We start from the raw sequence: 14,376 nt of genomic DNA on the forward strand, positions 1-14,376 counted from the left end.
ATATTGTATTCTTGCAATTATTTCCTGTCGCATAGTTAAAATACACTAGCTGATGAGCTGCATGCTTCATTACTTTTTTTTATTTATACACATTATTTAATACTTAACAATCGAATTAGCGTCTGGCTAATTAATTTTAGATTATATTATGTTTGAAGAACATAATATGAAATTTACAGACATTCTAAAATAATTTGAATTTTTTATAAAAACGAAATAAAAAATTGCGTCTGGTACCTATTTAACAACGAAAAAAACGTCTTGCAATAAAAAAATTATGTCTGATGGATCTATCTAAAGGTAAAATATTAAAAATTACGCGTTAAAAAATGACTTCAAATTAGGGAAATTATCCTGTGCAGATGAGATGCGCACTAAAAAACGCAACCACTGCGACCAGCCAGACAGCCCGGACTCTAACCGAAATAGCAAGAGGAACAGTATATCAAAGAACCAACTATACTAAAATGCTCTCTTGTCAACGTTGGTAGCTCCTATACGATAGAAGGGCTATAATGTCATAATTCGTATGAAAACCGCTGTCGCCAAAATCAACACATTCAAACCGAAAGCTAAACAGTACACACAAGTAAACTATGCCTTTTATTGGACAGCTTGATTTTAGTGAAAACTAACTTATCTATTAAATTAAGCTTTAGAATATGTATCCTAACGCACGAATTTACGGTTTATTTTAGAATAACATCCCTAAGTATATGAGACTTTTTGCTCCAATACGAACAAACGTGATAATAAGAATGGTCGACTGTGTCATTCATTGTTATTTCGATTACTATGGTGACAATCGTAATACTTGTAAATATTCTATAATTTTAAGGAAAAACGGCATTATTTCTAAAAAAAAATATTTTCCGATGAAATATTATTCCTTTATAAGTATAATTACAACTTGTGGAAGAATTTCCGCAATGGGAATTGCTGAAACACACCATGTATACACTCATAGGTCTCCAGAGCAACTGAACAGTGACGAATGCACTGGTGATGTGCAAATCACCTGAGTGGCGACAAGGTCACGCACGCTTACGACTTCTAGTGTCTTGTTATTTAGATTTCTATGGATTTTTCAAACTTAAAATGTCTTTATGTATCATACATTGCACTTGTAAGATAATACATACACACACATATTAAGAAAAAACACTATTTTTAACGTTCATGATATTTTTGATGTCATTTTTGTTATTTAAACTAGTTAAAAAACAGTTTAAAAAAGTTCTGTCTTGGACGTCCGTGTGTCTGTATGTGCGGATCCTTTTTCTTGTTAACACGATAGCGACCGAAATACTTTACTAATCGAGTCTTTTTTTTTCTCTTACGCTTGAGTATGCTCAGGAATAGAACCCTTTCATTTTTCAGGGTCTGATTCGATGTGGTTTAATTGTTATTAAATAAACAAAAATAATAATTAATAAATATTTATTAAAAAAAAATTATGAGGCGTGCACTTTTGGATTTTCCAAATTATTTTAAAATGCAATAATAAATTTAGTTAGATTTCATACAAAGTATACATAGCTAATTTAGTATATAACTAGATTTCCGCCGCGGCTTCGCCCGCGTTTGCAAAGGAAAACCCGCATAGTTCCCGTTCCCGTGGGATTTCCGGGATAAAAACTATCCTATGTGTTAATCCAAGTTACCCTCTATATGTGTGCTAAATTTCATTGTAATCGGTTCAGTAGTTTTTACGTGATAGAGTAACAAACATCCATACATCCATACATCCATACATCCATACATTCTTACAAACTTTCGCCTTTATAATATATTAGATTAGATTAGATTAGATATTAGATAGATTTTGATGTTAAACAGGTAATCTAAATTTTTAATTTGTGATAGAAATTTATAATATTTGTCACATATTCATCAGTACACATCGAACCTACTTCCTTTTACATACAGTCATATCAATCTACTACTCAACCAAGCGGTGCATCGTATTACTACGCAGGTTCATTAGAAAAAATTAATCCTCAAACCGGATATAACAATTAACATAACATTACAGCCTTTAACATTGCTGTGACATTCAACAAAAAAGAAATAAAAAATATCAGTAAAAAATTACCATCTCATTGACATTAAAAAAAAAGAAATACCAAACCAATAAAAAAGCTATCTCATTACATAAAGTTACACATTTACCTTTTCAATAGTGATTATTTATTCCTGGCAACATTAATTAGAAAAAGAGCCGACTAGGAGCCGACTACACTTGGTGGTTACTGTATTCTATACATTATATCATTTTGACGCTGGCTATAAATCTCTCTATACGCACCTGAAGCGCATTACCATGATTGCAAACGAGTGCCGCTCCTTGCAGTGTTGCCATTACATGAAATTTCACCTGAAATTTGGCTTTCGAAAAACAAAGACAATTTTATTTTTACTATCATAGGTATGTGAATAGTGCAGCCATACCAATTTGATTCATAGCTAGTAAAATACAGAAACGCAGAGTTAGTTTTTATGTAGGTAAATGTGAAAATAATATTCCAAAAAAGCAATTGATTCATAGCGAGTAAAGCTAGAGCCAATTAATATGTATTTGAATTTAAATTATCTACACAGAAAGAGATATTCTAGAATAAATTACGTTTATTTATCTGTAGATATATTTATCTCTAATAATAAACAAGCATAAAATTTTAATTAAGTATGTCATTTTATTATTCAATAACAAAATTTCCCAACTTTTCGGGAGGCCAAATCAACATAAGGTAACCCCACTCGTAAATTCAAACACTCGTGTAATAACCTCAACTGTGCATTCCTTTTGTGATATATGTTGCTCATATACCTGTTTGAAGTTCCCTGCATTAATAATAAGGGCAGCTTCCTTGAAATCTATGCTGAAAATATCTGAGATTTATTGTTTTTTCAGGTAATATTTACTTACAGTTGTTTACGCAAGTTTCCTTCTGAGAAATGTATTTATTATCTATACTAATATTATAAAGAGGAAAGGTTTGTAATTATGTATGTGTGGTTTACAAGCATAAACTGCTGGACCGATTTTGATGAAATTTGGCACAGATAATCTTTAGACCCTGAGAAAGAACATAGGCTACCTTTTATAGCGAAATATGTACCACGGCCGAAGCCGGGACGAACCGCTAGTGTATAATAAAATGGTGTTTATCATTAATCTCAATATCATTATTTCTAGTTAGCCTCTTAACAAAAATACATACAATCAAATCTATCAAAATTACTGGATGATAATCATCGTCACTCTAGTATTAATCAGTAAAAGTATTGTTACCTGTTTAATTAAAAAATATTATCTACCTTCTACTTTTTAATTAAACAGCTTATTACTTTACAAGTCTAAAACAGGCGTATGTAACAAACTAATTACTTGAGTACTATTTCCTCACACCTTATTACCCGCTAAAATCCACGACGTCACTGCGTACGCTTCATTGTTCCACCTTCTTTGTTACTCGCACGGTAATGACTAGAACTTTCTGGAAATTAAACACGACTGCGGCGCGAAACTCCACACTCATATTACAGTTGTATTACACGTTCAGTGTAAACTAATTTTCCTCTCATTTAAGTTTGCCGTGATATATTATCTTAGACGCACAAGGACTAGCGGTTTCGGTATTTTCTTTTGGTTATCTGTTTGTTGGTGAGCCAAACTTCGGTATGAACTTATTAGTACAACGTAGTATTATATGTGTCGAATATAAGTTATAATGTTAATAAGTTATTATTATAAGACTAATGTTGGTGTTTTCATTATTAAGAAATATTATATGTTATTGAGGGTTTTCTGTCTTTGCAATTGCCCCGGTCAAAGTAAAACTATGCAATATGCATACAATTTAATCAAAATATTCTACAATGTACAATAACAGTAATTATAGTAAACTAACATATTATTAGATGTATATTCATACCCGGTAAATAAGCTAGTATTTCGCAGCAGGCAACATTCTTAAGAAAACTGCCGTCACACAATTGACGAGTAAAATTGCAATTCAACTCCAATCGTATGTTCGATTGTTGTAACAGGGTGTAACACACACCCGTTCCAAGTGAACTATAAAAGGCCACGTTCAAGTTATAGACACTACGCAGCGATAAAGTTGCTCGGAAATACTAGACTACATTGAATAGCTTATAACGTGGATGGGATAAACCTTAGATACGATATTTTCTATACTTATATTATTCTGTTGTCTGTGGTATTGTTAACGGTATTTTACTGTAGTTTATGGTACATACTTCTTTTAATGGGATTAAAAAATATTACATTTAAAAACATAGTTTCATTTCATTTCATCATTCAATTTAATTATAAATATCTACGCTATTTTATATTTATAAATATCTAAAAAAATGCAATGCCAGTAGCATAAATGAAAATTGCATTAATATTTCGGATTAACAGATAAATTAATCATCGCCCATATAGTCACGTAACAGTTAGGTACACTATTCTGCATCTAAACGGGGTGATTACCATGTCATAAAATATTAATAGGACATTGATGAGTCCCTAATTCGTATATCGCCACATTTGCATACAGCTGATAACCCTATAGACTACAAGCCCGCATAGGACAAAAATATGGGTCAAATGAACCACCAGGGGACATATCTAGAACGATAGCAGAGCAAAAAATAATAAGATTCATCACTATGCCGTCACTTGTAAGCTGTCCAACTGAGTGCAGATGAGAATTGAAAAGTACAGGTAGACTCGGTAAATTTTGGTCATATATTTTTGTACGGCATTCTTAACCATCGATAGATCCATTAAAAATAATAAGAAACCGCTCAGTGCCGTACAAAAATGGTGGTCCACCAAGTCGGAATTTTTATTTAATTTCCGAGAGTTGCCGGGGGTAAATTTGGTCATTTGACCATGTACGGCATCTGTGTCATACTATTGCTATACTGCTTTTAATCCATTATTCCGCAACGCCGTACAAAAATCATGGGGACAAGGGGAAAAAATCGAGAGTTGCAATCCCCTCTCTTTCCCCACTCCACGGGGTCATTTGACTAAGTACGGCTTCGGTTCCAAAACATTATCTAGCACTCAAAAGTACTATTAAAAGCAATGCCGTCAAAAAATAATTGTTCTTTTAAATGTATACCAATAATCATCTTAATTTCATCGAATTCTTGATATAAAGAGCTGTAAGGTCATTTGACCCTGTACGGGAACTTTTTTTTTAACATGATATTGTAAAATTCAATTGTTGTATAGTATTGCCGTTCAAAAGAAACCGTTCTAAAAAAAGTTATAGAGAAATGCAAAACCAGAAATTTTGTTAAAGTTTAAACATCGTAGATTAATGAAATATAATAGTTTTCTACACTTTATCCGTTGTTTTAAATAGTATTAACATAGATAAATTAGGAAAAAACGATGCCGTACATTTTTGTGCAGACCACATTTTTTAGGCTGATGAAAGCGACGAAAGCTACAATTTTAAGGGTGCTTTATGGCCATTTGATACAGTACGGCATTAACATATTTTTACCCAACTACGGCAAAGCAAAAGGAGGGTTATGGTTGTTTACAGGTCATGTATGTATGTTCATCTATTCCCTCGTAACTTCTAAACTACTTATCAGAATTCGACAAATGACATATCATTAGAAGCGTCTGAATTGTTCACTGGATAACCAGCGACCAGCTAGCTAAAGGCCATATGGGGTTTCACAAAATCTAATGTGGCGCCCTCTAGCGGACAAAAAATAAAGTTAAGATAAATATGCAGTATTTGGTATCATTTAAAAGCGCTTTACTTGTACATTTTGAATATGTATATATTACTAGCATTTGCTTGTGACTTTACCTGTATTCATGGACTGATTGCATATAATTCATATCTTTTCGTTCATAGCTTTTTTATTAGTTCATCAATTTAACGGAGTCCATTCCACCTGACTCCGACTTTCCAAGGTGATAATTAACCACCTCGAGCTTCTTAATATTAATGTATATTGCACGCCTCATAAGCGAAGCGTTGAGGTGGGTACTACTGTCACTTCGCGCAAAACATCTGATTTTTCAAACTTAAAATGTCTTTATGTATCATACATTGCACTTGTAAGATAATACATACACACACATATTAAGAAAAAACACTATTTTTAACGTTCATGATATTTTTGATGTCATTTTTGTTATTTAAACTAGTTAAAAAACAGTTTAAAAAAGTTCTGTCTTGGACGTCCGTGTGTCTGTATGTGCGGATCCTTTTTCTTGTTAACACGATAGCGACCGAAATACTTTACTAATCGAGTCTTTTTTTTTCTCTTACGCTTGAGTATGCTCAGGAATAGAACCCTTTCATTTTTCAGGGTCTGATTCGATGTGGTTTAATTGTTATTAAATAAACAAAAATAATAATTAATAAATATTTATTAAAAAAAAATTATGAGGCGTGCACTTTTGGATTTTCCAAATTATTTTTATATTTTATTATAAAAATATAAATAGACCGGGAGATACTGACACAAAATTTCGAGTCATTTGTAACAGGATGGCGGTTCTACAGGGGTCTTAGTACACAATGACAAAAAGAAAAATGATGGTGTGAACGCTGGTACCGGTGGGTTAGTCGCGTGGGCGTTAGTCGAACTCGTCGGAAAAATAGCGAAAGTCAAACGATTTGTAACACAAAAATTTTAGAATTTACCGATAGCCCATAAAAAAGAAGTAGGCGGTAGTGTCATGCCATACTTTTCCGGTATGACTTACAGCCCGCCATACCGACGCGAATGTGTTGATTTAAAAAAAACAATTATTCAACCATTTGTACCAAGCTAACTTTTGCACAGGTAACCATCGTCGTGCAGCCATTTACGAAAATCGCCATGCCATACTTTTCGGACGATTCCAAATGGTCGCCATACCGCCGAAAATCTGCAAATTTTTTTTATTTCGCCTATCTTTTTGTACCAGTATTGCATTTGGCTTTTTGGAGAGTATTTGATAAAATGTGACCATTATTATATTTGCCATACTTCTAGTAGGGGGAAAAAGTGCTGTCATACTTGAAAAATAAATTTATTATTAATTTATATAAGTGAAGATTTCCAACACCTAGATCTTTGAAACTTTGTATTTATATTCGTTGATCCTCAAACTTACAGGAAAAATAAGTGCCATACTGTTACAAATCGTTTGACTTTCGCTATTTTCCGATGAGTTCGACTAACGCCCACGCGACTAAGCCGCCGGTACCAGCGTTCACACCATCATTTTTCTTTTTGTCATTGCGTACTAAGAACCCTGTAGAACCGCCATCCTGTTACAAATGACTCGAAATTTTGTGTCAGTATCTCCCGGTCTAAAAGCAAACATTTCGTTATATGGATTTTTTTCTTTTTCAGATTTTTCCCCTTTGAACCAACGAAAATGTACGGCACATGAAAAAATATTATCTATGCATAAAATACTTTAAAAATAAATTTATTTCGTGTTGTGTCAAATGACCCCCTGGAGTGGGGAAAGAGAGGGGATTATAACTCTCGATTTTTTCCCCTTGTCCCCATGATTTTTGTACGGCGTTGCGGAATAATGGATTAAAAGCAGTATAGCAATAGTATGACACAGATGCCGTACATGGTCAAATGACCAAATTTACCCCCGGTAACTCTCGGAAATTAAATAAAAATTCCGACTTGGTGGACCACCATTTTTGTACGGCACTGAGCGGTTTCTTATTATTTTTAATGGATCTATCGATGGTTAAGAATGCCGTACAAAAATATATGACCAAAATTTACCGAGTCTACCTGTACTTTTCAATTCTCATCTGCACTCAGTTGGACAGCTTACAAGTGACGGCATAGTGATGAATCTTATTATTTTTTGCTCTGCTATCGTTCTAGATATGTCCCCTGGTGGTTCATTTGACCCATATTTTTGTCCTATGCGGGCTTGTAGTCTACTATTGCCTCCCTCATGTTGGCAAATTGCCAAATTATTTTATAAATTTCAACTATTATTTGATTTTAATTAGGTAATTCAATTGCTTAAACACTGGGTGAATTAAATTTTGATGTTTTGTCTATGAAGGAATTAGGAATTATTACACGTACCTAACTAATATACTTCGAAATTACGATAGGTACTGTATAACAATATTGTAAAATGGCAATATGTACTGTAAATTATTAGCTACTAGCGGTCCGCCCCGGCTTCGCCCGTGGTACATGTTTACGTTTTCTCTACGTAAAAACCATCCTCGTACTTCAAGGAATATAATAAAAAAAGAATTATCGAAATAAGTTCAGCCGTTCTCGAGTTATGCGCTTACCAACACATTTTGCGATTCATTTTTATACAGGGTTATTATTATTTGTAAAACACCGGCAACCTCGCAGGACAAGATAGCTAACATCTTAAGTAACAACATTTGATCTACGACTTTTGGCATAACGCAATAAATTATTTTTAAATGATTATTTAAGCTTTTATTGTACTCTCCTAACATTTGTAAGTCTATGTTCTATTCATTATCGAAAGGACGACGCGACGCCCCCTTTCCCCTCCCGTTCGCTTCTTGTTTACGTAACTTTTGGAATGCGCGTAGAGTTTATAATATTCAAACGGAAAATTAAATGAATATTTATTTTTGTATGAAAATAAAATCTAACAAATTATCAAAAGTCGTAGAACAAATGTTGTTACTTATGATGTTAGCTATCTTGTCCTGCGAGGTTGCTGGTGTTTTACAAGTAACCCTGTATATAAGATTCTTTTCTTCAGGAGCATTGAATGAAGACAGATACATTATTCAAAGGAAAACTATAATAGGTAATCTTAATAAGGTATAAGCTAAAAAAATTCTCATATAATATGTATAAGCTTGTATAAGTATTAATATCATAGTCAACAAGCGCGACGTAAAATTTAATATTGTAATAAAGTTTTTCAAAATTTCATTTCTAAGCTCTGGCTCCAAATCTGGCTTACATCGTCTAACATGTAATATTATGAAAACAATAACAGATATAGAACGTGCACCAAAATAAACACAAAAGGGTGTAATTATCCCCGCCATAAGGCTTAATAAGTCCTATTTATTTTCCCTTCCTGTGATAACGATCACATAATGTGCTATCAACATTCTTGCTTCTTGCATAGTTTGTTTTCTGCCCTCGTACCTCGTCTTAAAGCAGTATTATCTCCCGTGTGGAAACATGATAGCGCTATATGCGTCGTATAGCGCCATCACTTTTCCACACTGGAAAAAATACTGCTATAGCTTGTAAGACGTCATGAATATGATACATACATACGAAGCCTTTAATTCCGTATTTTTGTTTATTTATTAAAACTTCTCTGTTACCAGGCACGACGAAAATAAGCACAATTCTCAGAAACAGCTCGCAAGCCTGGAGGGCGCTACACGGCTATAATAACAAACAAGCTAGTCCTTCCCTTGATCTTAAATTTCTGTCTCATTGGACTGTTTGACATTTCAAGCGGGAAAAATGTACATTATAATTAAACGTACTTTTCAGAATGATGCCTTTTGTTCGTTTATTTTGTGTTTATGTTTAAACATTCCTTGTTTATGTTTATTATGCAGCAGTAATACATCTCTAAAAATGTATTAAATTAACTTAAATTATTATTTTAATTTGAAGGGGAAATATTTGTATTAATACCTGTAAAATAAGTATTATTATCACCATATAACAACAGCTAACACCTAATATCACTAATAATAATGTTGAAATATCTTCTCCATATATTTCGTATCTGCATGTGTTGGAACAAGCACGTCTGTGCCTAGGCACTGTCTGCGTCGTCAATATTGGTTAATTTGCTCCAAGCTCTGTTCGCAAGTGGGAAAGTTAAACCTTACCTCCAATATCTTACTTCTTTAATGAATGTAACTACTTACTTTGTAATTTAAGCAGTATTTGATTAATGTTTTGGAACAGGATTGTTCTAAAGAAATTAAAAAAAAAAGAAAAACCAATCTCCCGCCAAAATTTGACATTTATGTAACAGGCTCAGGTCAACAGTCATACAGCCAAGTTTATTTGCGCAAAATAAAAGCACTACGGAATATACAAAAACAAAACTGAAAACAGCAACGCTTCTGATGGTACCAATCTTCCTGCCAGTCACTCACAATAGACCCGATCACTAAGTGAACAAAATGCTGTCACAAACATTTCCTATGTGGCGAATTGAATCTGCATTTTTGAACGCGAAAATTTTTAAAGCCTTTATATTTCAGGCTTGCCTTTCATCCGCAGAATGAAATTCCACAATAGATTTTTTTTTTGAGAAATTGTATAGGAGTATTATGTAGTGAGCCATAGACAATGGTTTAAACTTCGAACTTTAATTAAAAACTAAAACGTCGACGAAAACCAAACGAAAACCAAATACCGTTAGTAATAACGGGCCTATGTTAGTATTTTGGACATATAGTCAGAGCTTTTAAAAATATAAGTGTTTATTATAAGTGATTTATATTATATAGTTACAAAATGAGTGATACCTACAATCTTCTTTGTGATTTTTTTAAAATTATTCACCCGTTGTAATTTCTGACGTGATCTGACAGAGTAAACTTGGCAGATAAATAAAGTAAATAAAAATACTGTTGTAAGTATAAATGTTTTCAGTTTTCAGTTAAATATTTATATTGTATCAAGAAACAGTAAGCGTTAAAGTTAGCAAATAATAAGAACTCTCAAAGCTCAAAGCACGTTTTTTGTTATGTTCGAAATATCTGTTACAATTTTATTTACAGTAAGTAAAGAAAGTTCTCAATATTAAAGAAGTATATTTTTCATTTTTCTTTTGATATGGTAACGTTTAACGTATCTACTATCTACATATTACTACCTAGTACGTAGTAATGAATGTAAGAACAAGTAAAATAAAACAATTGTTATGATTGTTTCCACAGAGCAATTACCTAATATTGTTTCTAAAATATATTAAAGTACTAAAATCGATGGATAATATAGAACTCTGAACTACACTTAATTATGTGAAGCGTATTTCTCTTTCATCACGTTATGTTCTCTTGAAAAATTAGCCTGTCTTTTCCCAAGGTCGAAAAGTTCATCGAATTTACAATTTTGAATTTATTTTTAGTATCCTTTAGAGTTTAGATATTCGATTTTTGTTGCCATTTCATAATATTATGCACTATGCAAGTATGCCTAAGTAGAAAAAAATAATTTGGAAAATCCAAAAGTGCACGCCTCATAATTTTTTTTTAATAAATATTTATTAATTATTATTTTTGTTTATTTAATAACAATTAAACCACATCGAATCAGACCCTGAAAAATGAAAGGGTTCTATTCCTGAGCATACTCAAGCGTAAGAGAAAAAAAAGACTCGATTAGTAAAGTATTTCGGTCGCTATCGAGTGTTAACAAGAAAAAGGATCCGCACATACAGACACACGGACGTCCAAGACAGAACTTTTTTAAACTGTTTTTTAACTAGTTTAAATAACTTAAATGGCATCAAAAATATCATGAACGTTAAAAATAGTGTTTTTTCTTAATATGTGTGTGTATGTATTATCTTACAAGTGCAATGTATGATACATAAAGACATTTTAAGTTTGAAAAATCAGATGTTTTGCGCGAAGTGACAGTAGTACCCACCTCAACGCTTCGCTTATGAGGCGTGCAAAAACATCAACATCAACATAATTCTGGAATATTCCACATAAACGTATCAGATACAATACTACAGATACAGAGTCAATAAATATTGAAATACAATGACAAGCGCACATTGTCCGCAGCCACCGAAACTGGAGTGGTGGGCGTTTCTGATAATGGCCTTTGGTGTGTTCGCGATATTCCTGCTTATCAACTTTTTTGTTAAGAAAATCAATGGTATTTGTTTGTTATGTGTTAATTGTGTAGTAGTTGTAATGTATTAGTTATTGTTTCTTTATAACATTTTAGTTGATACTTATTCGTATGCTTAATATCAAAAACAGAATGTGTGTTGTAATGTTTATTAGAATCACATGGTCTATGGGGCAGATGCATGTTTTGAAATATCAATTTTAATGATCAATTTTTTTTACAAAGATGTAGATGTTCCTTAATTTGTACATCTTAATTTAGCAGTTTTACACGAATATATAAAATATTTAACAGTAATAAATTATAGATACCCGAATCGAAGAAAGATATAAAAGGATGTCCGAAAGATCCACCAATCAAACTACGCAAGTCAGGGAATCTCTAGAACTGGGGTATCAAAAGGAAGAAATTAATCCAGCTAACGTTTCACTTGTTTTCAACAAAGAGGACAATTTAAAAACCAGAAATAAAGAATTTTTTTTTTTTTTTTAATCTTTATTTTATTAACGAGGGTTTGATCAAACATGATCATGCCACCCTCATTGGCATTACAAAAAACAACTATCTACGCTTAATACCAAGATTAACAAATTTGTAAATAAATCTAGCTTCCTTTGAAGAAGGAAGCGCCAAAAAAACATTAACATTGCCCAACAATCTAAGGTTCAACTCAGCAGCAGATCTCTCAGCCTCGTTCCGGACACACTCCACCATAATATGGTAAACATCCTCCACTATGTTACACACACTGCAATTGGGGGATGACGATTTACCCATCAGATATGTGAACATATTTAGTGGGATATGTCCAGAACGAAGTCTGAGAGCAATTACAATTTCAGATCTACTTAAATTGGAACTGGTAAACCAAGGATATTGCCAAATGTGCGGCTGAATGGTTTTATACCAAATCGCTTTCGATAACGATCTCTCGTCGAAATGCTCCTTCCACATCTGACCACAAAATTCTCGCAAACAATAGAAATAATCGGTGTGTAATGGCAGGCACGTGAATGGTACTCCTTCCGTAACTGCGGTCCTGGCAAGGGAATCAACTTTTTCATTGCCAGGAATACCCACGTGAGAAGGGATCCATTGTATCTTAATTGATTGATTACTATTGCAGGAACCATTCCACAGCATTTTCAAAATGCTGTAGGCAATCGGTGTGCCTCGAAAATTCGAGGTACATCGAGCCAGGTGATATATAGCACTTTTAGAGTCTGTTAATATAACAAATTTACCATCTCCCAATGAATTAATATATGAAATAGCTTCTGCAATAGCAATCAGTTCAACGTGCATGATAGAAATTGAAAAATTAATGTGCAACTGAACGGAGCAGTTCAACTGAGGATCATAAATAGCTAGGCCGCATGAGTTGCCCAGTTTCGAGCCATCTGTGTAAATATGATAGAAATCTGAGTAATTGGAATTTAAATACTCTATCGCGAGTTGTTTTAACATTTGAGGCTGATATCTCATTTTTGGTTTATTAATACCCCTGATTTCCAGTTCCAACACATCCCAAAGATCCACATTGCTGACCCAAGTTTGTAAAGTAAACATATCCAACTGACTGCTAGAATGCATAGGCTTTTCCTTTAACAAATCATGAGCCAAGGCTAACAAAGGAGTATTACGGCGGGCCCAATAACCGTTTTTACAAAGACTACTCAACTCATTTATGATATCAACTATATTATTATCATAAAAAGCTTTGCTTTTTAGCCAATACTTGCCAGCTAAATAATATCTACGCACCCTTAGGGGAGGAAGAGATAACTCATTCTCCATAACATGTATAGCCGTTGATTTAATAAAACCACCTATAACTCGCATGCATTGATTTTGTATCTTATCCAGAATACTTAAATTAGTTTTACAGCTATTACCATATAGAACACACGCGTAGTCTAACTTACTTCGAATCATTGCAATATAAATGTGTCTTAACATAATTGGATGAATGCCCCAATCCGACCCAGCGATCACTTTGAAAAAATTTAACAACTTGAAGCATTTTTCTTTGACATATTTTATATGAGTGAACCAGCGCAAAGATCGGTCAAGCCACACCCCTAAATATTTTACGCTATCAACAGACTGTATTGGGATACCTTCAATGAAAAGATTAATAGACTCTCTACGCCAACCCCTTTTGAATATGCAAAATTTTGTTTTATGGATCGAAATGTCCAAACCAATAGCACACAATAGTTCGACTAATTTATCCAATGCTCTCTGTAAGTGAAATCTTCCATACTCCGCGCTACGGCAATTAATAAAAAGAACAAAATCGTCTGCGTACTGTGAAATAGACACATTATTTATATTTTTACAAATATCTATGGTAACAATATTAAAAAGGAGTGGAGAAAGAGGGTCTCCTTGGGCTAGGCCGCAAGAGGTAGATCTTCGAACAGAAAAGTAATTAGATCTAATTTCCAAGCGTCTGTCCTTCAAAAAATTCCAAATATATCGACATATTTTGGGGCTAACTCC

Source organism: Colias philodice, chromosome 18 (genome assembly GCF_061535455.1).
Source record: "Colias philodice isolate Cphi_HAF_F1 chromosome 18, ilColPhil1 Martin Lab GWU primary, whole genome shotgun sequence".
Lineage (NCBI taxonomy): Eukaryota > Metazoa > Arthropoda > Insecta > Lepidoptera > Pieridae > Colias > Colias philodice.